The sequence below is a fragment of the Polyodon spathula genome, chromosome 6 (genome assembly GCF_017654505.1).
Source record: "Polyodon spathula isolate WHYD16114869_AA chromosome 6, ASM1765450v1, whole genome shotgun sequence".
In the NCBI taxonomy this organism is placed as follows: Eukaryota; Metazoa; Chordata; class Actinopteri; order Acipenseriformes; family Polyodontidae; genus Polyodon; species Polyodon spathula.
In genome coordinates this window covers 10,075,393-10,101,736 of record NC_054539.1, presented here as the reverse complement: position 1 = coordinate 10,101,736, position 26,344 = coordinate 10,075,393, and the positions used below count along the sequence as shown (strand labels likewise).

The following is a 26,344-nucleotide window of genomic DNA, read 5'->3' as shown; positions in this document are numbered from 1 at the left end:
CTGCTGAGTTTTCTCTATGCATGAAAAGCTTCACTTTTTTTTTTTTACAGAGATGTCACTCTTGATGAGGACCGATGTATCTTTGCTGATGATGTGATTCGCTCAGCATCCTTGAACGATCTCATGCATTCCAGTGGTTCATTGTACATTAATTCTATGAGTTCATAAATTGGGGGGAATAAAAGGCCTGTCTGATTAGCAAGACATGGCAGAATGCTGATACAGCATGCAGGCAGTGAAAGGCTTTAATTGGATGGAAATTGTAAAGGTAGGACAGGAGTCTAATAGCTAAACATACTGATTTGTATTTACAGTGTACTCTGAATGCAGTTTCCCTGTCTTATGCAGTTTACCACTGTCTGATCCATAAAAGTAGAGCAATGGTTTTTAACAACATGCTAAACATTTTCCAGTGTGCTAAAATGTTTTGTCAGCTCCAGATCAATCAATCAATCAATCAATCTTTATTTTATATGGCGCCATTCATAGTGGACCACCATCACAAAGTGCTTTACAAGATGCAGTAACAACAAGAAAATCCATAATACTTCAAATACAGAGAAATGCATAATACATGATATATACATTTATATAAAAAAAAAGCATAATATATTAAATACAGTGGAAAGTGCATAATACATGATAGTAGCATAATACATGAAACAGTACATTAAATACAGTGGAAAGTGCGTAATCCATGATAGTAACAATGTGTGAAATAGTAGCAGCAACACAGCTGCTAATAACAGATATCAGGCAAAAGAGTATGGAAAGCAAGAGAGAACAGGTGGGTCTTGACAGTTGATTTAAAGCGAGCGACGGTGGGAGCATCACTCATGAAAGCTGGGAGAGAGTTCCAAAGAGTCGGAGCCATGAAGCTAAATGAGCATTGTCCAAGTGTGGTGTACTTTTGCTTGGGGATAACAAGCAGGCCAGAGTCGGAGGACCTCAGCTTTCGGGCAAGAACATAGCGGGTCAGCGGGCTGAGGAGGTACTCTGGACCTGTGTGATGAAGGGCATTGTAGGTCAGCAGGAGAGTTTTGAAAATAATCCTGAATGTTACAGGTAGCCAGTGCAGCTGGGCAAGACGGGAAGCAGTGTGATTACATTTTTTACATCTGGTATGGATCCTGTCAGCGGCATTCTGAACTAGTTGAAGTCGGTTTATGGTGTATGCCGGTAGACCACCATACAGAGAGCTGTAGTAGTCGAGTCGAGAGGAGACATATGCATGACAAAGTATCTCTGCATCTGGGAGGGAAAGGTAGGGACGGACTTTGGATATCTTTTGAAGATGGTAGATGTGAGAATCAAAGAAGAGGTTGTTGTCAAGAAGTAAACCAAAGCTTTGTACTGTGGGGGAAGGCAGCAGCAGACAGTTTCTGAGGTTCAGGGCAGCTATATTTAGATTCTTAAGTTGAGTTTTAGAGTTCAGTTGAAGAAGATTGGCAGACATCCAGGCCTCGATGTCTTGAATGCAAGCCGAGAGCCGGACCATGGCAGAGGGGCTACCAGGTATGAGGACATCCAGGAGAGACAGGTTCCAGAGATCCCAGCATACTTCTATTGTCGGTCAAGAAGAATGCCATGATATATGAGGTCAAAAGCAGCTCTTAGGTCAAGGAGGACAAGCACAGGTGATCACTAGCATCAGCATTGAGCAGGAGATCATTCACAATCCAGAGCAGAGCAGTTTCAGTACTGTGATGTGGCCGGAAACCAGACTGTAGACATTCAAGCAGATTGTTGTCCATTTTCGAGGGTTTTTGAGAGAAAAGGGATATTAGATAAGAGATTAGATGGAAATTAGATAAGTCAGCCGGGTCAAGGGAGGGTTTTTTGAGTACTAGCGTAACTCTGGCAACCTTGAGGGCAGCAGGAACCGAGCCAGAGTCCAGGGACATGTTGAGAGTGTGCAAAATGGAGGCAGCAAGATCAGAAGCACAGAGACGGACAAGGTTAGTTGGCCAGGGGGCATGTGGCTGTAGCTGATTTCAACAGCAAGCCGGTAAGGTGATATACAATGTCACCCTTTATCAGGTCCCTTGGGGTATCTGTGGCTAATAGTTAGTGGAATAAGCCATCAATTCTAGTGATTTTTGATGAAAGAATGCTTTTAAAGTAACTGGGGGATTTGTAACAAAATTGCCTTGGACTTCTGTGCACAACGCAAACTTATTAAAGAGTAAGTAGCATCGATTTTAATGTTCTTATTTTAAATGTTTGTTTTTATCTTGCTTTTTTTCGGTACCAGTTGCCTGCCATAGCTATGCGATATCTAACATTGCCTGGATCAGTCAACACATCTTTATAGAATGCTGTGATCTACCACTTTGCATCAAGATTCTTTTTGTTTTGCTGGCAATACACTTCTGTGCACTGGTGCTTAATAATATAAAGACCCATGGGCTGAATTGAAGAGCAGTTCCTGAACTCACAGTACATTCATACACTTATATAAAACAAATACCACTGGGTTTGACTGCAAACATTATAACAATGTAAGACCCCATAAAAAAACTAAAATAGAAAATATTTCACAATACCAAAACCCCATATAACATTACTTTTCAAATTTCTAGATTGAAAAGTTATTTTCCTCTCACTGTACATTATAATGTGTGTTTCTGAATAACTTCACAGCTTTGTTCTATGCTGTAAAGTAATATGGTTTGCTTGTAATGAGCAGCAGGCAGAGCTGATTTAAGTATTGTCATTATTTAACACATTTCCTGTGGCATCTTACCTTGACAATGATTACCCTTACCCAAGCAAGATTCCTCTATAATGATGTTCACTGGTGGTGTGCTCCCTGCTAACAAGGATGTGTAACTCCTCAGTAATCAGCCAACCTCTATTAGATCAAGTTCCATATTTTTTGTCTCTGTAAAACATGGTTAAAAAAAAAATTAAAACCCTACAATGTTACTGTACATTTAAAAATAAATATAAAATATATACATTTATAAATAGATATAGCAATGAACAACGCAGGTTGTAATAGCAAGTGTTAGCTGAAATATACATTACAATAAGGTTTTTTTTTTTTTTTTTTTTTTTTTTTTAAAACAAAAATAGAAAATACTTTTAGCTCCGAGGGGCATAACGGTATGTATCTTAAATTAGATCATTTGGGACTTAAAAAAAAAAAAAAAAAGTGCTGTTCTGTGAAAGAAATGTTTTTTCCTGTACTCACAGGAGACAAGAGTCAGGAGATTACAGCGTTTACAGTAGATACGCCAGCAGTGTGATCAAATCTGAACCTTGCTTTATTACATAATTGAGTGACGGCTCCTACGCTGAAACGATCTGTCTTAGAGAGCAGCTTTATTAAGTAACTTATCAGGCTAACAAAAAACAAACAAACAAACAAACAAAAAAAAAAAAACATGATACATAAAACGAAATCAAGTCAGTTTTAGTTTTACCCTTTCAGTCTTGAATTGGTGTTGTCAAAAAGTAACTCCTTTATTGAGCATACATGAGAACAGGACAAAATTATTTAATTTTATTACATATACCGTATTGCCTCAATTTAGCGCCGCAGCGTTTATTTAAATTGATCAAAATGACTGCGGCAGGACGGCGTTTATACGTGGGCGACCTTTATTAATAATACTACGAATTTCAAACCGTGCAATGCTTTATCACATGATGTATGAGATTTTAGAAGTATCGCGGTTGCTTATTTTCTGTAATACCTGTATGTAGCAGCGTAAAAATTGAGGGCGGCCTCTATTATAAAGCAGATATATGACTGCGGCTCCAATACGAGGGCGTCTTTATTCAAAGACGGCGCCAAATTGAAGTAATACGGTTTTTTTTTACATTACTGGGACCTAGGATCCCTGTGAGGTTCCAAAGTGATTTCAGACAGCATACGTTAACAGACTGCTAAAATAAGGCGGGAACCAAAGAACCCGGGACCTCTCGCACCAATACTGCTGTACAAAAGAGCCGGCTTTTTTGTACAACGGTATCGGCGCTATGCAGTGTGAGAGGTGCCGGGTTTGCGCCCGCCCTCCGCTTGTATGTGGTTTGCCTCGCTTTGTATGAGGTGCCTGCCTGCGGCAACTGAGATCGCTACAATATATTATGTGTGCCTCTTGTGTTTCTGTGTAGATTAATTACCATGGTCTATTCCAGAAAAAATATTTGTCAGGCAGAAACAGTATAAAAGTAGATTAAAAAAGAAAATCCCTGGCATTGTGCTTTCTGCAAAAGACCCGTTTTCATAAAGCAATGCCATTACTGCGGTTTACTTATGCCTTTTTTGTTTAGATGTTCAAGCAAGTGAAAACTCAAATTTAAGTTAATAAACTATTTTTTAAAAATGTAGAAAGCGGCCACTGTAGAAAGAAAAAACACCCCGCCATTTTGGTTTTCGGTTATTATAGTCTGGATAACTGAAAATACTAGGATCACAACAAAACAAAACGTTGATCACTATACTCAACATGTACCTTGCAAGTTGGGGCAGTGTTTGGAAAGCGAGAAGCACGCCTACAAGTGCATCCCGATTCTGACTCGCTTACCAAATTTGAAGCAGCAATTGTAGATTCTGCAGCTATTGTTGCGCTGGTGAACTGTGTGAGTGAATGGCATGTATTCACGTTGAATGAAAAGCAGATTAAATAAATCACGGTACCCAGTACCAGCATCATAATAAGTCCCGGTACAGAGCACCATTGAAGACCGGCAGAATTGTACTTTTGCATGTACTGTATAACTGCAACTCTCCAGGAAGAACCAAAATACACTTTTTATCCAAGAAAGTGGAATATTATAAAAGGCAGTATCATAATTCAAACTGACTTGCAGTCTCAGGACAGGGGTAAAATAAACCACACATCTTCTTTAACTATGTGTTGGTTATATTCACAAGCGGTTTGTGACTTTGGAAGATACTGAGGTTTAACAAAGGCTTCAATGTAGGCAGAAATAATTGTGGCACAGTCATAAATTACACAAGGAAATGATTCTGCTGTTCGGCTGGGAGAACAATTTTTGGGTTTGGAGAGGAATGCAAAGTGGAACTGCGTCTCTGTGGAATTGTGTCTCTCGTATTGCCTAACAATAGTGCACTATCAATCCCAACTTCACCTCCACTTGTCAGGGTGTCAGGAGGAGGGGGTAGCTGCACAAAAGCAGTTCTGTTTACATCAGACAGCATTTAACTGTAAACAAAATCAAACTGTCGTTGTCTGCCTTTCTGTCTCAGCAAATTGACATGTGCGCCAGAAATTAAATTCTAGTGATGAAGACCTTGATTTTAATTGAAGTTTTTGGAACTTCCTCTTTCCTGCTCACAATTCAACTGTCAGTTATTTAGACCTATACCACCAACACGTTAATGGACCCCAGGAAACACAAGCAGCGAGTCTGTCAAGCGCAAGGTTTTGAAAAGTACGTGAAAAACAAATTATTTATCCCTCCAGTAACCGAACTCTGGTCGATATGCAGTAAGGCAGACGTGTGGGGTCATCAGTCACACATGGGGTGCATCGATACAGTGATGTCACGATAAATGTATGACGCATAATAAGATCAAATGATCATTAAATGATCAATTAATGACGTGCAATTTTGTTTAAAGCCAAAAAGGAAATGAGTTATGGAGTTTGTATTCATACCAACTACATAACACACCTATTCTTTATTTAAGAACTACTCGGTGAGTTGCAATGAGCTATTTTGTGCTTTTGGTCTGGTATCACAATATATACCTCTATTACGATATGTCCCAAATCGTCACACTCCTAAATCAAACTACTTTAAATTAACTTCCCTTCACAAATGATCTTGGCATATTATTGCAGTGGTTCAGTAAGGGCAATGATAGCTCAAAGACTGCAGCACTTGTATTGCTTTAGCTGGTAATACTGTGGTTTTCTTAGGGTGCTGCTTGCGTTCCTTCAGACAGTACCTGTTTCAGAATTATTATCTGTTGCTATTTACAGAATGGGCAGGGGGTGGTGATTAAAGCACTAAGCATTACTCTATTTTCCCATCCTCTTCTCTCAGTCACAGTCATGAGTAGCATTATGCTGCAGAGAGAACGAATGTCCTTCCCACAATAATTCAATTTCTCTCTTATTCGTAGGATTTTGGTTAAGTAAAAGGGAACATGACGGGGTATGCATCAAAAAGCTTTAAAAAAGCCCTTAAAACACCACAGTAGCTCTATTTCTTATCAGTGGGAGTTGCAATGTACAAAAGGGCTTTATAATTTTTGCATCCTTACCTGATGGCTTTCTGGTAAAAATGTACATAATCCTGCTCTGCAAATTACTATACTCAATATAACTCTATGGAAAGACATAGAAACAACTGTCTCTTAATAAAATCCAGTCCTGCTGAGTATTCCAGTAAGCAGCACATGTTAATCATTTTAATAATAAATAAGCAAATAAATAAAATGATAGTACATATTGTAAAAGTAAGACTTGTATTTATTTCACTCGTAGAAAAATAAAATCCCTCTCGAAGAATTGCACAGAAAAGATTAAGAGGCCACACTCTGCAGAGCTTTTAATAAAATGAAAGCTACAGCAAGCACATACAGCAGTTAAGGTTAAAAGCATGTTCGTTGTATACTGAGAATGTGTTTAAAACTGGTTTTAAGGTTTATCATAACGTATCCCATAAATTAGGCAGAGGAAATTCTGAGATTGTCAAATGTCAAACTCAGAAGAACTGTCACCATATTTAGCTCTAATTTGAGGCATGGTTAAAGACTGGATAACCCAAAGAACATATCCTTTGCTCTTGGAAGTTGATCAGATAAATATAAGTATGTTTATACTTTGACACTTTCACATACAACTTTCAAATGACTGATGCCTTTTTGTTCAGTTAAGAGGGGCTGCTGTCACTTTGATGCGGCACTGTGCTGTGGTTCAATTCAATACAAACTTAGCAATTTTATCCAGCAAAGTGATTTTTTATTTTATTTTAAGTGCACTATTAGCATGTCTGTCACTGTTAGCATGTCTGTCAGACATTGACAGCTATAATTACAAAGCTGCAAATGTTCCATCAGAAACGCCGAAAGAGTGACAGGATCATTTAAATCGAAGACATTTTTCTTTAACATGGGAGGTGGGAGTAATACTGGGGGAGGACTAGAACATTTTATTAGACTAATAGAATTACAGCTACAATTGAGTACAAACATGACACAGTTCTTTGGTCATTTATTTGGAAACCACAATTTTCTTTCTTATTTTAAATCTCCTTAATTTTAAGTAACCACTTGATTTGTAAATGTGCAGTTGTTCAAAAAAATGTAAGCCAAATGGGAGTCAAATGGTCTACAGAGCTTTCTTACCTTCTATGACTAGAACAGTGAAAATCTCCACTGTTTAGTGTGAACTCTGAGTTCTAAAATATTTAAAGTATACTGGACTGCCATCTAGTGGCGTATATAGCATATTGCTATTTAAATATAAGGGTTCTGTTTTTATTATTATTATTAATTTATTATTATTATTATTATTATTATTATTATTTTATTTTATTTAGCCAATGCCTTTATCTAAGGCGACTTACAGAGACTAGGGTGTGTGAACTATGCATCAGCTGCAGTCACTTACAACGTCTCACACAGTGAGCCAGGGGCCGAATTGAACCTTGTTTCTAGGCCTTGTCAAAGTCATATTTCCCCCTCACTATAATCAGAAATGTAATTGAAAAAACAAATATCTGAGATCTAAGCTAACTTGACTTTAAGGAATGTCTTGTTGTTTTGACTGTTTGTGCGGTCATCGCTAGAATTTACAGTGAATTAACACATGGCAAGATGCTGGACAGGCACTCCAAAAATAGCAAAGAAATGTTAACAAGTTAGGGCACATGAGGAAAATAAATGTCAGACATTGTCTTAGGAGGAAAAAATGGATTAGCTTTGGCATCTAAAACAAGCCAAATACAAACATGCTGATTGCTAATGCAAATTAGATTGATCATGTGCTGCAAGACAACAAGTGATGTCTCCACACTATACAGCTATGGGAGCCATGATAGTGGGTACAGTGATAGTGGTTACATCGCATCAAACAAGCGCCACTGTATCTAGTTATGTGCCTTTTTATCTATCCCTTCCTGTAATTATAGAACAGCTTGTTTATAATGCAGACCCCAGTTAGCATGGCATGATCCATAATCTGCTCCCTGCTAGGTCTTAATATAAAAGTTCAATAACAGTACATTTTTTTTAAGGATGTAAGGGCATACCCTTCACTTACCAAAAAGAACTGCTTTAAAGCTTAAAAAAAAAAAAAGGCTACTAATATCAACATTAAAATCTCACTTACAGGTACAAACCACTAGATGGCACTGCTGCTAAACACACACAAGACGATATTTAACACGGGACTTAAAACAGCTTCGAAAATGGAGTGCACTCAAGCCCTGCCTGTGATGTCTGAATTCTTCATTGCTGCCTTCTCAGCGCCCAACCCCCATCTATGGATACCCTTGTATTTTATAAGAAAGGCAATATTGACATCAATACTGATAGAAGAACAGAAATCCCATGAAAAAGAGCACTTCATCCTGTTCTTTTACAAGTCCTGAGCCACCTCTCAGAATGAGTTATCCATCTGGATTTCAGAGGTTTGTTAAACTATTATAAGGAAGTCCAACACAAGAGATGTTTGCATTGCCTTTGTACCTGGGCCCAGTTTTTGTTTTTACCAGAGCAACGTTTGCTTACATTTTCAGCCAAGAAAAATGCCAACATTGTAAAACTTGTACAAAACGGTTCGGGTAGGACTTGGAGCCATTAAAGCTAACACCCCTAGTCGTTTTGTGCCAGTTTAACTCCATGTGAAACTTGCATACATCAGAAGATGGCAGACATCTCCAGAACTGGATGTTCGGCTTTGCTTTTTGCACTAGCTTCAAAATAACATGTGTTTAGTACTACAGAGCATGTGTAGTACATATTAATCCATCATTCTGATGCAGCTTAATCATCTCTGCTCAGGTTTATACAGAAGAAAAGTTTATAGCCAACTTTTAACATACCTTTATTTTCAAGTATGAACAATGTACCTATCAAAATGTCAATTAAAAAATTTCCATACGGGTCAATTTACACGTGAAATGGCGACGCGCGTGCACGTTTGGGAGAATTACGTTTGTGGCCGAAAAAACACACAGGAAAATCCACTCCCAGTTTCGCATGGAAACCCACATTTCACGTGTAAATGTTAATGAGCGTGTTTATTCTTAATTATAAATATTGCAATGGAGCAGGTCAGTGGTTACTGTGGATTCTAAGACGGCAGAAAGTAGTGGCTGAAGGGCGATTTTATGGTTGGCAGTGGTGTAGTTCATCTTAATGATAATGTGGGCGGCTTTTATTATTATTGTTTTTTGCTGTCTCTGGCCTGTTATGTTGTATATCTCTTGTGAGTTTACAGTTCTGTATAAAACCACTTTTACCATGAACTGCGTTATGCCCTTGTTATAGTATTAAAGCAGCTGTTTGAGAATACCCTTGCTGCAAAAACTATGCTAAAGTTAAGAGCAAGTGAGCTGCTTAAATATAACTGAATTCATTCCTGTCCTTTTTTTGATCCCAGCTTTGTCCAAAGACAACACGTGTCTGCCCTCCACGTTAGTAAATATAGTTGGTAAACTGGATATCATGAGCCAGCTCAATCGCCCAGAACAGTGCAACAAACATCCAACAAGTTGTTGATGCCAGGGGAGTAGCTAGGAATGGAAATTTGGGTGGGCCCCAACTTCAGGTGGACGGGCAAGTACCAAAGGTCTGACGTCTCAGGGAATAGTTTACATTACAAACATGATTTAAATCAATTAAAACTCTGAATACATCAAATATCTCCCCAGGGTTTGAGCCGAGCAAAGTAGCCAAGACTGAAAATGTATGGTGCCGAGTGAAGCAAGGTGAACATTTTTTTTGCTGTTTGTAATAGTAGTTGCACGTAAACACTACAAATCCAAAGCACATATGCATTCATACAACCTACAGAAACAAACACACTGTACAATATCTGCAAAAAAATGCATTTTACACGAGACATTTTACCCATGTAAATGTCTTGAGTTAAAAAAAAAAAAAAAAACTTGCATGGAAACCCCATGAATGATGTGAATGTTAATTGACAAAAATAAAATGGTTATGTTTAAGATCATTATAATAATTTGTATAATTGCCCGTATCCCATGAACAACTCCCATTAGTTTTCCAGTCCTCATAGAGCCACAGGTTTAAACAGCACTCAAGTGAGGACTGGGAATGAGTTGAGTTGAGAAACCAAATCTCTTTCCAATGGGTATAAAAACAATGAGTATACAATTCAATAGCAAAACCTAATGTACATAATGTTTTTAAATCAAGCTTTGCAAATGTTTGTCAACTTTCTAATAACTTTTACTCACTCATAAAAAAAGAAAGAACAAAAAACACACAAACTACTTGTCAGTATGATGAAAACATATCTTGCCATAATACAGTACATCCATCTAAACCATCCAACATCCAATTCTTTCAACTAAAAGAAAACGCTACTTCAAAACTGCACACCACTTTTCTAGTATAAGAACCTATTCAATTAGTCACCCTAGGGTAGAGTTAAAAAGGAGTTAACTACTTGTAAATACGCCACAATTGTATTAAACAGGATTGCAATTAAGCCAAGCAAAAAAGTTTTTTAGGACATGGGAAATGAAAAAGTCCCAGAGTAGGAGTAGTCCCAGTGTAACTCAGTGTGGTCAGCTGTTAATGGGGCAGGGAGAGGAAAGTGTGGTGGGCCCTGTCCGGGTGCCTGGGAGTGTGTGATTACGGTTTCCTCTTTCGTTATGGTGAGAGAGCCAAGTCCAAAACTGTGCAGGGAGTGTCTTTAACTATTCCTTCCTTCTGTCAGTGATATTTACTAAATTCACTAAAACTCTGGGTTGAAGGATCTCTTGGCCACCGAAACCACAACAGTTGTATATGACTGGCCTTTTGAGATTTGATGGTACAGAAGTGACTAGAAAACAAACTGGGAATCATGATTTGGTGCCAAACACTGTACAGCTGCCTATCTCAAAGCACTGTACAGTACATAGTAAAATAATAACACCACAATACATTTGTAAAACATATTTCTCATCTACCACAATCATACCATATAAAAAACATATACAGTGTATTTATATTTACACATACATCCATAATAATAATAATAATAACAACAATAATGCAGCAATATAAAAGTTACACTAAAACCCACTAAGCCAAGGCTGAATTGCACCCATGTTCTGTAGTCACTGTGATCTGCCACAACTTACAATGTTTAGTGACTTCTAGATTCGATTAGATTCGATTTAATGCAGAACAAACTGGACAAGCACATATTCACAACTGCTGTATGATTGGTCTTATTTGCTATTTTATACTAATCTCCAATGGAAATGGGAGAAAAAAACAAAACAAAAAAATTAAATCAGAATACAAACTAATGCATGAAAGAGCAAACGGCACCAACCCATTTCCTTCTTTGCTGCTTTTCCGAGGCAAAGAGCATAAACACCCTCCTCCCAGCCTTTTCACTTTCCAAAGCTAAGTGTAGGATGTTTACACTGCCTGTCACTCGGAATTGTCCACTTCTAAAACATTCCATTAGAAGGTTTGAGATTTAGTATTACACATAGAAATCCTGATTAGCCCTAAACTTACCTAAGTTAACATTAGTCCAAAATTACAGTAGTGGTATTACAGCACAAAGAGGACAGTGTGTGTGTGTGTGTGTGGGTGTATATATACACACACGGACATACACAAATTAAAAACATTGTTACTGAAATTTAAAAAGTCTATATTTTGCACCACTGTATACACAAAACACTTTCTGATCTAAACAATATTAATAGAAACACACAAAAAACATGATTATTGCATTAGGAGGCTTATTGATTGGTTCATTATTCAAGCCCTAGCCTAGACTTGCACTGCGGCTTTGAAGTGTGTTGGCAAGTTAACAGTTCCTTCATAGTATTCACAAGCCTGCCTTCAAATGGGGAGCTAAGTCAGCAACATGTCTTTTTTCCCTCTTTCTTGCGGATAAAGCTGCTCTGTTCTAGCTTTCTGTGAAGAAAGGCTGCAAGGTGCATTTTCCAGTGAAAGACAAATCAACCTTGATTAGCACAGCAGGGGCTTTCTTTGAAGTGATGTTACGTTATGAGCAGGAATACTGAACCTAGAAGGGAAAAAAAAGAAAGGTAAAAAATAGAAAGAGAAAAAAGTTGTGCTTTTGTTTTTTTATTGCATTCTGTCAAAATCCTTCGAGTAAAAACAGAAAACGGATGCATTTTAAAATTAAAGGCCCATGTTTGTCCATTTTTTGAACCCCCAAAAAATTAAATAGTGCATTATTAAGCTTACAGTGATATCTTAAAACTGTAGTTTTATGATGTAGCATAAGACAGGTTGTGGACAGTCCTTTTTATATACATGATCTCCCACTAATAAATTGACAGAAACTCCCGTTAATAAATCTTTTAATGCAAACACAGATTGTCCACCGTCACAACTGTATCCAACACTTCAAAACAATCATACATGCAATTAACTTCTAAAGTATCAATGTTCAGCAAGAATGTACCTTTAGAGTAGCTGAAACCATCTCCCACTGATAAGCGTCACTGTTACAGTGAGGAAAAAATGACCTCTCTACCGATTTACGCAAAGGATGTAGCTTTCAATGTGAATGTGAACCAACTTGAATGAGAGCTTTTACATTCATCAGACCATTTCCTTTATTGGAAGGGGCTCTCAGGAGTAATCCCCTTTGCAAACAGAGACACAGAGCCAGTCCACATTCTCTGTTTGCTGAGCAGCCGCAGCACTAATGTGATAGTCTGTGATAGTGTCTCCTGATATTTGATACGTGGGAGCCAACACAAAACAAAACTTAGCAAAAAAAATACACAACGTTAGAAGACTAATAAAGTGAGCTTGCTGACAATACTCCCTTTTAGCTAGGAGATATAGCCTACTTGGAAAGAAAACAAAAAATCTTTGTACAGAAAAAAAGTTAGTTAGACTTTGCTGCAAAACCTTTTCAGAGTATGGCTATAAAAACAGGTGGTCTCCGGGCTGAATAAAACCTGGAAGGTCACCTCACACTTCCAGTGTAAGCTCGATTGAAGTTTGAATGAATGTCTGCTTGCTCTCTCCCAGAGTCCAGCACCTGACAATGTCAATCTGAAGTGTTAGAGATGAGAAAACTTCGCTCTTCCAAACCATCAGCTTGATCAGTGACATACAGTTCGCTTCCACGCTGATCAAGCTCTGAAAGGAGTTTCAAGTGTCCTATAGCATTGCAAAAGCATTTGAAGCCACACATTTCGTTACTAAAGTGCAAGTATTGAAACTGACATGTACTGGACAGCCCTGTAATGCAACTTCAATTAATTAATTAATGAAGTGGGAGGGCCAATGTGTTCCATAAACTTGAGATGTCTGGTGTGCTGCAAAACCACTACATTGAAGTACAACAGAAGCTATAAACAAAAAGCCACAGCCCCAGCTAAAATGATTATGTGTTAAGACAATGCTTTATTAGGCTACTTTTAAAGAGCAAGTAAGTTTAAATGCCATTTATTATATATATATATTTATATATTATTATAATATATATTATATTATATATATATATATATATATATATATATATATATATATATTTTTTTTTTTTTTAAATAACTTACTTTTGTTTAGGATTTCTTTTTCCATTATGAGTGGTTTTATTAGCCCAGTATTTTAGTTTATTTTGTTTCTTGTACTTTCACCTTTGTTTGAGGTTGACTGATGAATCTAAACCAAACAGACTTCCACAAATCATTGTAATAGTCATCTTTCCACTGTTTACAGTATGTGCAGGACAGCTGATCAAACCAAAAAAAATCACTAGCTTCCTTTGGACTAGTTGGGGTCCATTGAACATAAAAATATACAGCACATGCATCCTTTGTCTTTACACTGCAATCATTCAGTAATTCCCAATCAATACATCTATATGTGAATACAGTGGGTTAAGACATTTCTTTAATTTTACTTTTATTTATCAAGGACAAAATTAGGAGATCTGGAGTAGGTAAAATGTTACTCTAGGGCCTATACTCTGTATATTGAAGTAGAAATAGTGCAAGAACTGTAACATGAATGCAGAAGTTCATATTCCCTGCTGGATTTAAATAGCTGAAGAGGTCTTGAAAAATAATCAAAGAAAGCCACTCTGACAACCTCTTAGAAGCCGATGTCCTTGAGGGCTCTTGTATTGGGTGGCACACCAGTGACTCCAGCTCTGCAGGATATCATTCTTGTTTTGGGTTATGATATCATTCATTTCCTATGTGGTTCCTGTTCTTGGACTGCACAGTATGGTTAGACAAACTGGTCAACAGCTTCCTGCTTCTTATGAATGAAGCTCACATGCATTTTCATTTATTTTTAATTATTTATATTTAATGAACCAATTATGTTATTAAACTGGTAGCTCATTCTAACTCATTTCAAGACCGCAGTGGATTTTCAAGATTATTATTCTTACTCTTTTTTATTATTCCTATGTTAAGTTTAAAAGAGAGCCCCGTAGATGGATAATCCCACTCTGTACCTCAGAGAGCCCCACAGAGGGATAGTCCCACTCTGTACCTCAGAGAGCACCACAGAGGGATAGTTCAACTCTGTACCTTAGAAAGCCCCACAGAGGGACAGTCCCACTCTGTACCTCAGAGAGCCCCACAGACATAGATGCAAATGAGCTTTGCAATACAGTCGTTCTTCTTCCTGTTAATATCCTTGTTTACCAATACTGTATACACACACACTATATATATATATATATATATATATATATATATATATATATATATATATATATATATATATATATATATACACACACACACACACACACACACACACACACACACACACACACACACACACACACACACACACACATACACATACACACACACACACACACTTTCGTTTATACCCGGGGGTGTACAACACAAACTGACACATTCGTTAATGATAATGTATTTGCAGAAGTTAATGACCTTATATAATAAACGCTGTGTCTCAACTAGGCACCGGGGGTACTGGCAAATATTGTAAATAAACTACAGACTGTAAATCTGACAGCAAAACGTTTATGTATAAATTCAAGTAGTATTTCTTTTTTAGTGAGAGTAGAGCTGGGAAAGAAATGTTGCCCCCCCCCCCCCCCCCCCAAAAAAAAAACACACAAAAAAAACCCCAATAAGGGTAAGAAACCAGTTTCACCGTGCAGCAGCGGTGTTCCAGTTAGCCATCATCAGGCAAGATGTTAGATGAGGAAAAATAAATGTAAAATGTTGTACACTGTTTAAAAATGAATATATATATATATATATATATATATACACACACACACACACACATATATATATATATATATATATATATGTGTGTGTATAATACAAATAAACAAAAGAATAAACATATTTTGTCTTTGCAGAATTTGATGGCGCTTACTGTAAATATTGCATGCATTTTGGTATAAAAACAGTACAAAATGCAGAGAAAGCTGGCAGGTTATACACAAGTCCTATAAAAAATCTGGGGTTCATCAACTACAAAACTGAAATAACATCAAGAAAAATCAGAATTCCACAAAGCAGCAGTAACAGTTGGCAATGAAACTAAAACACCTGTAGATCAGGCGTTTAATTCAGCTTATAGAGAAAGAGAGGAAAAAAACTGGCAAAGCTATTTATACATTTGAATAACTCCAAGCATTGCTTATTATAGTTGTACTCTTAGGATGTTACTTAAATTTACTAGCAAATGTAAACTGCGCTGAAAGGAACATTTCAAAGTATGGTATACATTTGTTGAGGTTAGGTGGGGTCACAGGGAACCTTTTGCTTATCTTGAATAATTTAGTGAACCAGTCAAGCTACAAGGGTAAATCACTAATTTATTGATTGTGTGTTTTGTGCGATGGGGAGGGGGCAAGTAGATTTTTCTAGCATTTTGTCCCTGGGGCATGAAGTATTTTTATTTTTTAAATTGCACACCCCTGAACATGAAGGGGTCTTTACACAAATGAGAGCACATAGGCAAAAGAGCTACCTTACAGTGATTAACTGTATCACCTAAAATGACCAGGAGTTTGATGTAAAATAAACTGTACCTTCCTTATAGCTGCATGAACAACTCCTATTAGTAAAGTCAGGTGCGACTTATTCGTGCTGCGATAACTGTAATCAGTTCAGAGCAAAATTTACCAGCAGCCTGACTGTTCAAACTACTGGCACCTGGTCATTTCAATTACATACCTACATTAAATAAGGGAAGTTCTGAAACCCAGGATTCAGTGCTTCGCTAGTGTGAGTTTCAAGCCCAGATAACGGGCAGTATTGTACACTAGGTAAAACATCATAGTATACAAAATATATAACTACACAAATATACTGTGCCCCTTGTATTTATAATTATAATCATAATCAATAATCGATCAGTATAGCATGCAGAAATCCTGTTAATATGACAGTGAGTATTAGGTGAAACGCTGCTTCCTGACCCTTGGCCTTTCCAACTTAAACCAAATTTTCACATCACCCAGGCAAATAACTCAGTATGCCTGACATCTGTGCATCAACCTGCAGTAACGGCATGCAAATACCTCTGTATGCCTGACAGATGTGCATCAACCTGCAAGAAGGGCATGCAGATACCTCAGAATGCCTGACAGCTGTGCATCAACCTGCAGTAACAGCACGCAATGGCTCAACTCTTAACAGTCCCAGTCGTTCTCTTGGCTTAGACTAGTCTGCCAAGTTTTATATTATTGCAAGCTTTCTTTTCAACCCGAGGAGGCTGGTGATGTTCCTTGACTATCTAAGTCAAGTCCAGAATTCTCTCTTCTCTGTATCAGCCTCATTCAGTGGTTTTAACATGAGAGAAGTGGCATCCCGAAGTCAATGGCAGTTGGCAGCTGCAAACATCTGACTGAAAGCCCTATCTTCTACATCACAGCTTCCAGTCGAGGATGTTTACAGATGCCCACAGTCAGACACCGTTGTCCATCAATCCTCTGTGTGTCTGCGCCCTCCTTGACGAATGTGGTAACAAAATCCGTGTGTGATGACCCATGGGTGCTGAAACTGCACTTTTTTTTTCTATCCTTTTATATTTTGTTGTTTTTCTCTCGACACGGTAGTCTTCCCAAAATGTAATGCTTAAGGAATGGTAATATCAATTTATTATTGTGTTTTATTTATTTATTTATTTTTAATTTTAGCAACTTCCCAAATTGTTTAGTACTGGAGAAAGAAGACAAAACAACTAGTTGTTCAAAAGACTGAACACAGAATGGGGGTAGTGTATGGATACACAGCGATTTGTGGGTGTAAAATCCCCATAATGTTCTTCTTCCGGGTCTGACGTCACCACTACAGTCATCCTGGTCATACATGCTGAAAACGGCAGGCCAATACATATAATTTCCTAAGGATACATGCATAACTGATGTTGGCCGAGGCTTTTCCAAACAACTCTGTTTCAAGCTGAGTAACCTCAGCCGTAAGGACTCTCAGCTCCTCCTCAGAACCTCCTCCTCCGCGCCAACAGGACTTTCCTGCCCTTCCTCTGACATTTTTTTTGCTTTGCATTTTCTTGCTTCACAAATGTCACACAGCGACTACTGCTCTCTGTACTCATAACTCTGCAAGTGCGGCCGCTAAATAGACTGATGCACTCAGTGAGACCCTCATTACCATAATTGCAGATCACTATTTGTAAGTGTTAAGTAATTTGCATTGCTCTTAAACTTACAGTGCAAAATAATTGCCTGGCTGTAATGCAATTAGAATTTTGCATCTGCAATTATTTGCACTGCGCCTATATTTGCATCACCCCCTACATGAGCAGCGTTGAGACGTTCTTAGTAAATCTTGTAATAAAACAGGCAGTTGAACAGGTTGGAAATTAAGAAAGCTGCAAATCCAGTTTTAATTAGGGCAGAAGTAGTGACAGAATAAAAGCAAACAGAACAGTAGTGGTTATGCTGGTAACCAACACATTTGAAGGTTGCTGTATATTCAAAAGGGAAAAGTCTAAAGCATTTGCTGCTGTACACTTTTTGGAGACATTTTGCACACACAACTCAACTGAAAACTGGAACCAGAATTAAAAGTAACAGTTTATCAGTGGCCTGGAGCAGCATTCACTTACAACAGCCTGACATTATTCATACACATTAGGTTTTCTTAAAGAAGAGCATTTGAAATTCTGTAGTATTATATTCTTAACAAAACAGGCCACATTAAATGAACACACATATGCTTGTACAAGCTCTCTGGGTTTATATGCACTCCTGATGAATGAATTTCAAGGAATCAGTACAGTAATGCATCTAGTTCCATGTAGGCAATCACGTGATTTATATTGCCTGGGTGCCAACACACAAGCAATGATCAACAGCAGTACTGTAGCACTGCTCTTTGATTTCACTAGCCAGGTCAGACAATGCTACCCTTTCATTTGAGGAGAGGAGGGTAATGGTTTTATAGCAGGCTCTAGGGCCACACAATGATATAGTCTTTTGGTATCTTGATGTATCATCCACTTTGGAAAGCTCTGATACGCTTTTTAAAACTCCTGGGAGATGTTTACACCCACTCAGAATATCTGCATTGTCTCAATAAAACATGGCATGTTGATTACACTGTGTTTGTCTTACCATAAATAACACATTATTAAAATACAACGAGTTATTCATATAAATGTATTAAATAGTAAGTAGTGGGGCTCCGAAAAATATAGCGTCACACGTCCCTACATGTTGCTACAACTGTTTAAATAACGTACCTGTAATTTCTCTTTTCATTGTTTCATCCTGACAACTTTTACACTTATACCTTTTTTCAAAGGTCTTTTGAAAATGGCTGCTCCAGTGCACTGATAGTATAAGGATTATTGGCCACATTATCAAACAAGTAACACAGCAATAACGATCCTCTTCCTGCAGTGATTTAGAGGTCAGATTTCAAACCCCATTTTGAAAGTAGCTTTGAAACACACTTTAAAGTTATAAATGTAAAATTTATCAGGATGTTAACAATGAAAAGAAAAATTGCAGGTACGTTATTTGAACAGTCGTATCAACACATGGGGGACGTGTAACGCTATATTTGTCGGAACCCTGCTACTTACTCTTTAAGCCATACTCAGTTTTTCAGTCGGGTCTGTACATGTTCTGCTGAATAAACCTAATCATGCAGTCAGCAGGTGAAAAATGTTTCATGGCAGAATAATTCACAAACTACTGACTTTCTGCTATTAAAATTCACAGGGACCAGTCTATTTTCTCAGTGGGTCAGGTCACCGAGGGAACAAAGCAAACTTTATGAGAACAGTACAATTCTGCATTCCAGGAATTCTTAACACTTGGCAACCCTACAGCACTTGTAACACAAAAGGGGGAGGGGTGTTCTGCTTCAATCAGAGGTGAAATACTTTCTTGCCTACATAGTAAAAGCACATCTTGTCTAAATCAAATAAATTTTTTACAAAGAATATAAATATACGTCTGATATGTGGATTTTACCTAATAGCCACAATGTGTCTGTCATGGTAGGATTAAAACTTTAAATATTTTGTATAATTATACATACGAAAACCCGGGTAGCCGCAGGTTTTAAATTAACCGACGGTGCCCAGGTCTTACTACCCGGGTTTCGATTTATTAATTTGAGAGTTTAAAGAAAATGTAGAAAATATGACAATACAGTTGTAAGTGGAGGTCTTTGTAATAAATAGGTGTAATAAAGAGCCTTTTCTTAACTGACAGGATATCAATGTTTTACAGAAAACAATAAGACATTGTGGCAAGTACACCTCAATAATAATAACTATGGCGACTATTCTTCTCAGAATTCTTTAAATCAGAAACAAAACAACATAACATCCTGTTGGTTTGTGTCAGTGATAACTCAGTGATTTATTAATAATAACTGTGTGGCTTCCAATATGGAATGCTTTATCTAGTTATTGCGCAGATATAGTTTCTTACCAAAAGATAAAATAATTAGCCTATATTTAAATATACATAAGCAAATCAATAAAATAAAAATATAATAATGTGGAGCACATTAAATAAGTGTGCTTCCTCCTTTGAATGAAACATTTCCTTGGCAGAGTTTGCAAATTCAATTTTCTCCTGCTTGGTTAATAAATTCCGCCCGATGTTTTGCTTGGATTTACAAGATTTGGTGATGATCACTAAGCAGACAGACGCACATGTCTCTTTTGCGTCTGCCTTCAAAACCCAGCTGGCTCAATTTACAGTACCTATTGCAACAGTCTACAATAGCGGTGCTTTACTACTGTTAGTTTTAATACTGAACATAACAGCCACTTCAATAACAACAGAGGAATTTGACCAATATATGTCACAAAGAATCTTGCCGCATGATGCGCATTTAACATTAATAACTGCATTTAAAACAGATTTTTTTTTTTTTTTTTTATTATTATTGTTATGTTTCCAGTAATGCAAAAGATTACAAAAGTCTACAGATCTGAAATGACTCAATGTTTGTGTACCAGAAATAAATATGCATCATGCACTTAACACACACACACACACACACACACACACACACACATATATATATATATATATATATATATATATATATATATATATATATATATATATATATATTATATATAATATTTAATCATTACCCGAAAAAGATCCAGGTATCTTGGTATTTTTCACGGCGGGTAACAGTTCTAGATTTTCTACCCGTACACACATAAAGACGCATGCGTCAGTCTAACCTGTGGGCTCGACGCCATGACAGCAGCGCTACAGATGCGAGGATTCATGTCTTGCTATGAACAGCAGAAGTTCTCTGTAAAATTAGTTCTCCTGAGCCAGTTACTTAGTGAAGTACAGCAAGCATATTTTGCCACACTGAAACAAAACACTATGATGGACTTTGTCAAGGTTCAAAAGAACGACTTGCAGCAGTGAATTGTTTAAAAAGCTGTTAAGAAAAAATCTGTTGGTACATATTTTGTTAAAAAGTAAGAAATTTACAAGGCAGGCTTGTTTATTTATTTTTAAAGTAAAACAAAAAAAAAAAGTAAAACAAAAAAAATGTATTTTTTTGTTTGAAACCCCAGAAAACTAGCAACACTCTTTAATGCATTCTAGTCACACGCAATGACACCTAATTTATCAGTGGACCTAAGTTATAACTAAGTTCCCCCAATATATATATATATATATATATATATATATATATATATATATATATATATATATATATATATATATATATATATATAATAATATATGGATATCTAATAAGATTAGTATGGCTCGGAAATAAGATTACTTTTCTAAACATATATATTTTACCTGGTATTTTAGTGGCATACAGCTTTTTAAAGTAAAAAATAAAATAAATAAAAAGCTAATTCAAATAATAAAATGTAACGAAAAATAATTAAAGGAAAAACTATATATTAAATTGTGTAGCTTGCACAGAGCTTGTACTTTGCTTTTTATGGCACATCAGCAGGACACCGGAATGAGCTCAGGTAGCTCAAACCAGAGTGAAAGTCACAGCAAGGTCATCTCTCTTTACAACACAAAACAATGTTCCTGTTAGTACCTGCTTTATCAAGACCCAGTCTGATCCAAAACATGTTTTTACTACTTCTTTTAGCAAAAGCAAAACTACAGTTAAAGAACTATAGGACATGCGTGAAATGCACACAATGTTTAAAAGATTGGAGCTAAACAAAGCATTGGCAACTACTTTTTAGACTTTTTAAAGAGTAACGTGAATATCACAGCTGCGGCTTTCTACTCAATGTTTATCTTAAACTAAGCTCACATTCGAATTTCAAATGCATTATTCCAGTTCCCCATTAAACCTGCCTCTTTGTTTTATGAACTGTCCAAGCTATGAAATTCAGGACCGTTACACTTGAACAGCAAAACTGTCATCTATGACAAATAAATATTAAATCAGTTGTTTTGAACTTAAAATGCATCAACTAACTCATATTTATTTTCTTACTTTTTATTTACTACAGTTATTTGACATGTAATTTTTTTTTTTTTTTTTTAATCAGTTTCCTTTGAAACATCTTTACAAATCTATAAAGCAGGCCATGCTGGTCTCTGTGCCTGATAGATTGGCTAATTCACACAAAATATGAACAAATGTCTCAAAGATTCAGAAAAGCTGGCTATTAAAGCAAGTGTGAAGCGCATTTCAAACTAGTAGATACTTTCACTCAGACCAACATAGATGGGAGAGTTAATTTACAGTACAGTAGTGGTTCTGTACTACAGTGTCTTATAGCCATGTAAATATAGATCTAAGCTGAAGCCACAATAGAGAATTGTACAAAATGAACACAATACAATATAAAAGAGGAAACAAAATGACATTTTTCAAAAAAACAGATAGTATAAAGGTTCACGTTCTCTTGTTAACAATTTTACAAGATTGCAAGCCCTAGTATTCTTTAAATGTAAAATATAAAGCCTTCATTAGCACCAACAATCAGGTGTCATTGTAAGTATATCACCATGACAATCTACATTTAGTACCGTATTCAATATAGTCTGGATTCCAAAAGCCTCAATAACCTGCTAAGGAACGTGTCAATAAAATTTTATGACAGGAGTATGAAAAACATGCAGACAGACAGGCACTTCCAGAATGTTCCTGTCAGAAAGAACAGCTTATAGCCTACATCCTATGGGAGGATAACTAGTATTTTTTTTTTTCATATGACGTATAATTTATTATTTACTACAATTTGCAGAAAATATATTACCCTTATTTGTAGGAAATTGTTTGGGAGACTATAAATGTTATAGGTTTTAAAAAAAATAAATAAATAAATAAACAGACAGGCCACCAATCAGTCATTTTGATAAAATCCTCTCTTATGTCTGGTCACCATTTTGGAGATGTACTGTATCATTTCCAACAGTGCAAACCATAGGCAAGTGCGTCCAAAAACAACTGTTGTTCAATCCGTCTTTCCTTATAAAAGTTTCCCATAGTACACTTGCATGACAGTTTTGCGGTTTTCCCGTGGTTATACTATGCATTTATGATAGGTTACCCTGCCTTCATTATGCTTTATTACACTTTCTTATGGTAAGCTAAAGAGTTCATGCATAGGTCCCACATTTATGCCAAATAATTATGATCTGGCAAAATTGACCACTGTAGTTTTGTGGTCTAAATATATGCTGCTTATCCATAACTAGGTTCTCATCAATACTACACAGCAGTGTCGCAAAGCACTGTAAAAGAACAGACCACAATACATTTTATAGCAAGTCACACATACAACTGCTACAATCAGACCATTTCAATAACAGTATACACATAATAACACAAACGCAGCAATTCTAAAATCATATTAAAACCCACTAAGATAAGAAATCAATTTTATTAAAAGAAAAAAAAAAGTGTGTTTTTAGTCTTGACTTGAGAGCAACTAAGATAAGAAATCAATTTTATTAAAAGAAAAAAAAAAGTGTGTTTTTAGTCTTGACTTGAGAGCAATGCCATTGGTAACAATTTGATACCAGCAACAACTGTTTGATTTCATCACAACCCTAAAATAGTAAAATCAATAATAATTCAGAAAAGTCAATATATGAATTTACAAAGGTATGTAAACTAGGTGCAGAATATGAGATATAGCAGTAGCAGAGTTTCGAATTAACTTTCTGAAAACTAAAGCACAATAATAATCCGGTATGATCGACCATCAATATGAAAGTGTACTATATATACACACACATTATATATATATATATATATATATATATATATATATATATATATATACACACACATACACACACACACACACACACACACACACACACACACACACACACACACACACACACACACACACACACACACACACACCCTTTTCATTATTATGAAGTTTGAATGAACTAGGTTTAATAATACTAGCTGTCCAGGTAGGTTGTGTTGAAGGTTACTGTTAAATTATGCAGTCAGCAGCAGAGCAGTCAAAGCTGGTTATGGAGTAGATCATAATAACCTTCCCAACTCTGTCCTTTCTTGTCCCCATTACAATTTAGATTGGAAAAACACAACACAAATTAGTCACATGTGTTTTCATTACTTATATGATAGGACACACCCGCACAACCGAGCTAGTGGGGAAAAAAAACATTCAAATACTATACAACACGGAGCTATCCTGGGTCGTAAATTAGAGGAGACATGACCTTTCTGCCTTTTCTAAAGGAAAGGCTTGTATACAGTACTTTAAATCACATGCCGAGCACGCTCTAAAATAAAAAAAAAAAAACTGTAGCTTTGGTACACTGATTAACAGGGCTAACTTTCAAAGGTCAACTAAATGTCACAGTATTTCCAAAGCACCCGCCCACCCACCAAAATAGCTTAAAAGAGTTTAAGAACTCGGTGGGTAATTTGTTGACTTCCTCAATGCCACAGGACACCAGACGAGAACAGTTGCAGGAAAGTCAAAGTTTATTTTCTAATAAAAACATACTTTTAACATAAAATTCTATAAATAACCCACAGGCTAATAATTGTGGGATATGGCCCTAAAAAAAAAAAAAAAACATAAATATATTTAAAAACATAAACTCTTGGTAAATGTTAAACACGAATTTATGAGCGAATCTATACAGTACAGCATTTATTAACGTAAGAGTTTAGAGACAAATTAGGATGTGGTGCACCCTGAAAAGAACGATTTATTGTATACAACGAGAAGCAAACTCCAGCTGTCAGAAGAAAAAATCTCAGCTATCATGTGAAACGATTAGCTTGAATGACAATGCCATAACTTCAAGTCTTATATGAGCAACACACACATATCCTTTTAAATCTTACATTTTCTGATATGTTGGAGACATCTAAATAAAATAAACGATATGTTTTCTTTAAAAGTAAACACACGAAATCATCCTTAGATTAGCACCTTTGTCTTAATGTCGTCGTTTCGGCTTGGGGAAAACTTAAACACTTTATTATATTAACATATGTAGGCCATCTGTCACCTGTCAATGAACAACGCAAAAACACTGACAAGTTGGGTTTTTTTTCTGCAACACCTAGACGTCTATTTATTTTCTTCTTTTTACCAAACCATTGACCGGTTGTATCCCCGAGTTATCAAAAGTGATTGTAATGCACATACAATACGTGAATTATTATTTTTACAAATTACAAATACGTTATCTGTGTCACAGTAGCTCAAAGCGAATTAATTGTCTTGTAATTCTCTGTTATGAATATATGTAGTCGATTTTTTTTTTTAATAATTTGCTTTACATTATTTTAAGAATGGAGTGATTAGGCTCCCTGGTCACTTTCGTGATCAACTTTGAATGTAACAGCTGTGAAACAATGCACATCATTATGCAGACCTTTTAAAAAAAAACATTTTTACATCACGACTCAAGCACTACGCGAAGTATATTTATCCCTGGCCATTGAACAACGCTTATCCAGTACTGTACTGTAGTCTGTGGTTTTTAGCTACAGTAACGATACAGTACTCCAGCGGAGTCAAATACAAGTAAAGTTTTCCCAGAAAAAAAAAAAAAAATCCAGCTGTGAAGAAGTGATACACTTCGACACATCCAAGCAATTACAGACTAATTATACCAGTACTCTTATATAACACTCGATCGTTAGAGCTATGCATTACAAAATTACAAGGATGCATATTGAAATATAATTTAAAGTTATACTCACCAGAATGGTACTAAACACAAGTGAAGTAAATCATCTGACCCCTGCGCTACGTACTCCTGAAGTTCTGTCTCCAGCAGGAGGCTGTTTATACTATGCGGTCACATTTTACTTTGGCTAGAATAAGACGAAATTCAGAAGCCCGGTACCTTTCGCCATGTTCTTTGTCTTTTTCACATTGACCGTTTCCCTCTGTTTGACAGCTGGGGGGCTCTGTGCAGCCAGCCTCCCTCTCCCTCCCTCCCTCTCTCTCTATGGAAATCATTTCAGCTCCAGTAAATATATTTACAATTCAAAAACAAATCATAATAATAGTAAAATATGCATAATAACTCTACACTTACTGTTTTAGCCTCCGAATCCCATTAATATAAGCATTAATAAAAACAGGATTTATTTGTCAATCCCACTGCTGCACACCATTGGTCTCGACTTTTTCTATGTGCGTTCTTTGAATTAGACCTGCCCCCTTTCTGGCAGTGGAACACAGCACTGGCCAATGGCTTGCCGCTCA

General features: G+C 36.5%; 1 long non-coding RNA gene across 1 annotated transcript; it reads right to left on the bottom strand.

Annotated features, from left to right (window-relative positions):
• Positions 1-1,684: 1,684 nt before the first annotated feature.
• Positions 1,685-26,124, bottom strand: LOC121316831. Its single transcript, XR_005950460.1, has 3 exons — positions 25,834-26,124; positions 2,747-2,884; positions 1,685-1,724 (listed from the first exon to the last, which is right to left on the bottom strand). It is a non-coding gene; the product is annotated as an uncharacterized LOC121316831 (long non-coding RNA).
• Positions 26,125-26,344: the final 220 nt, after the last annotated feature.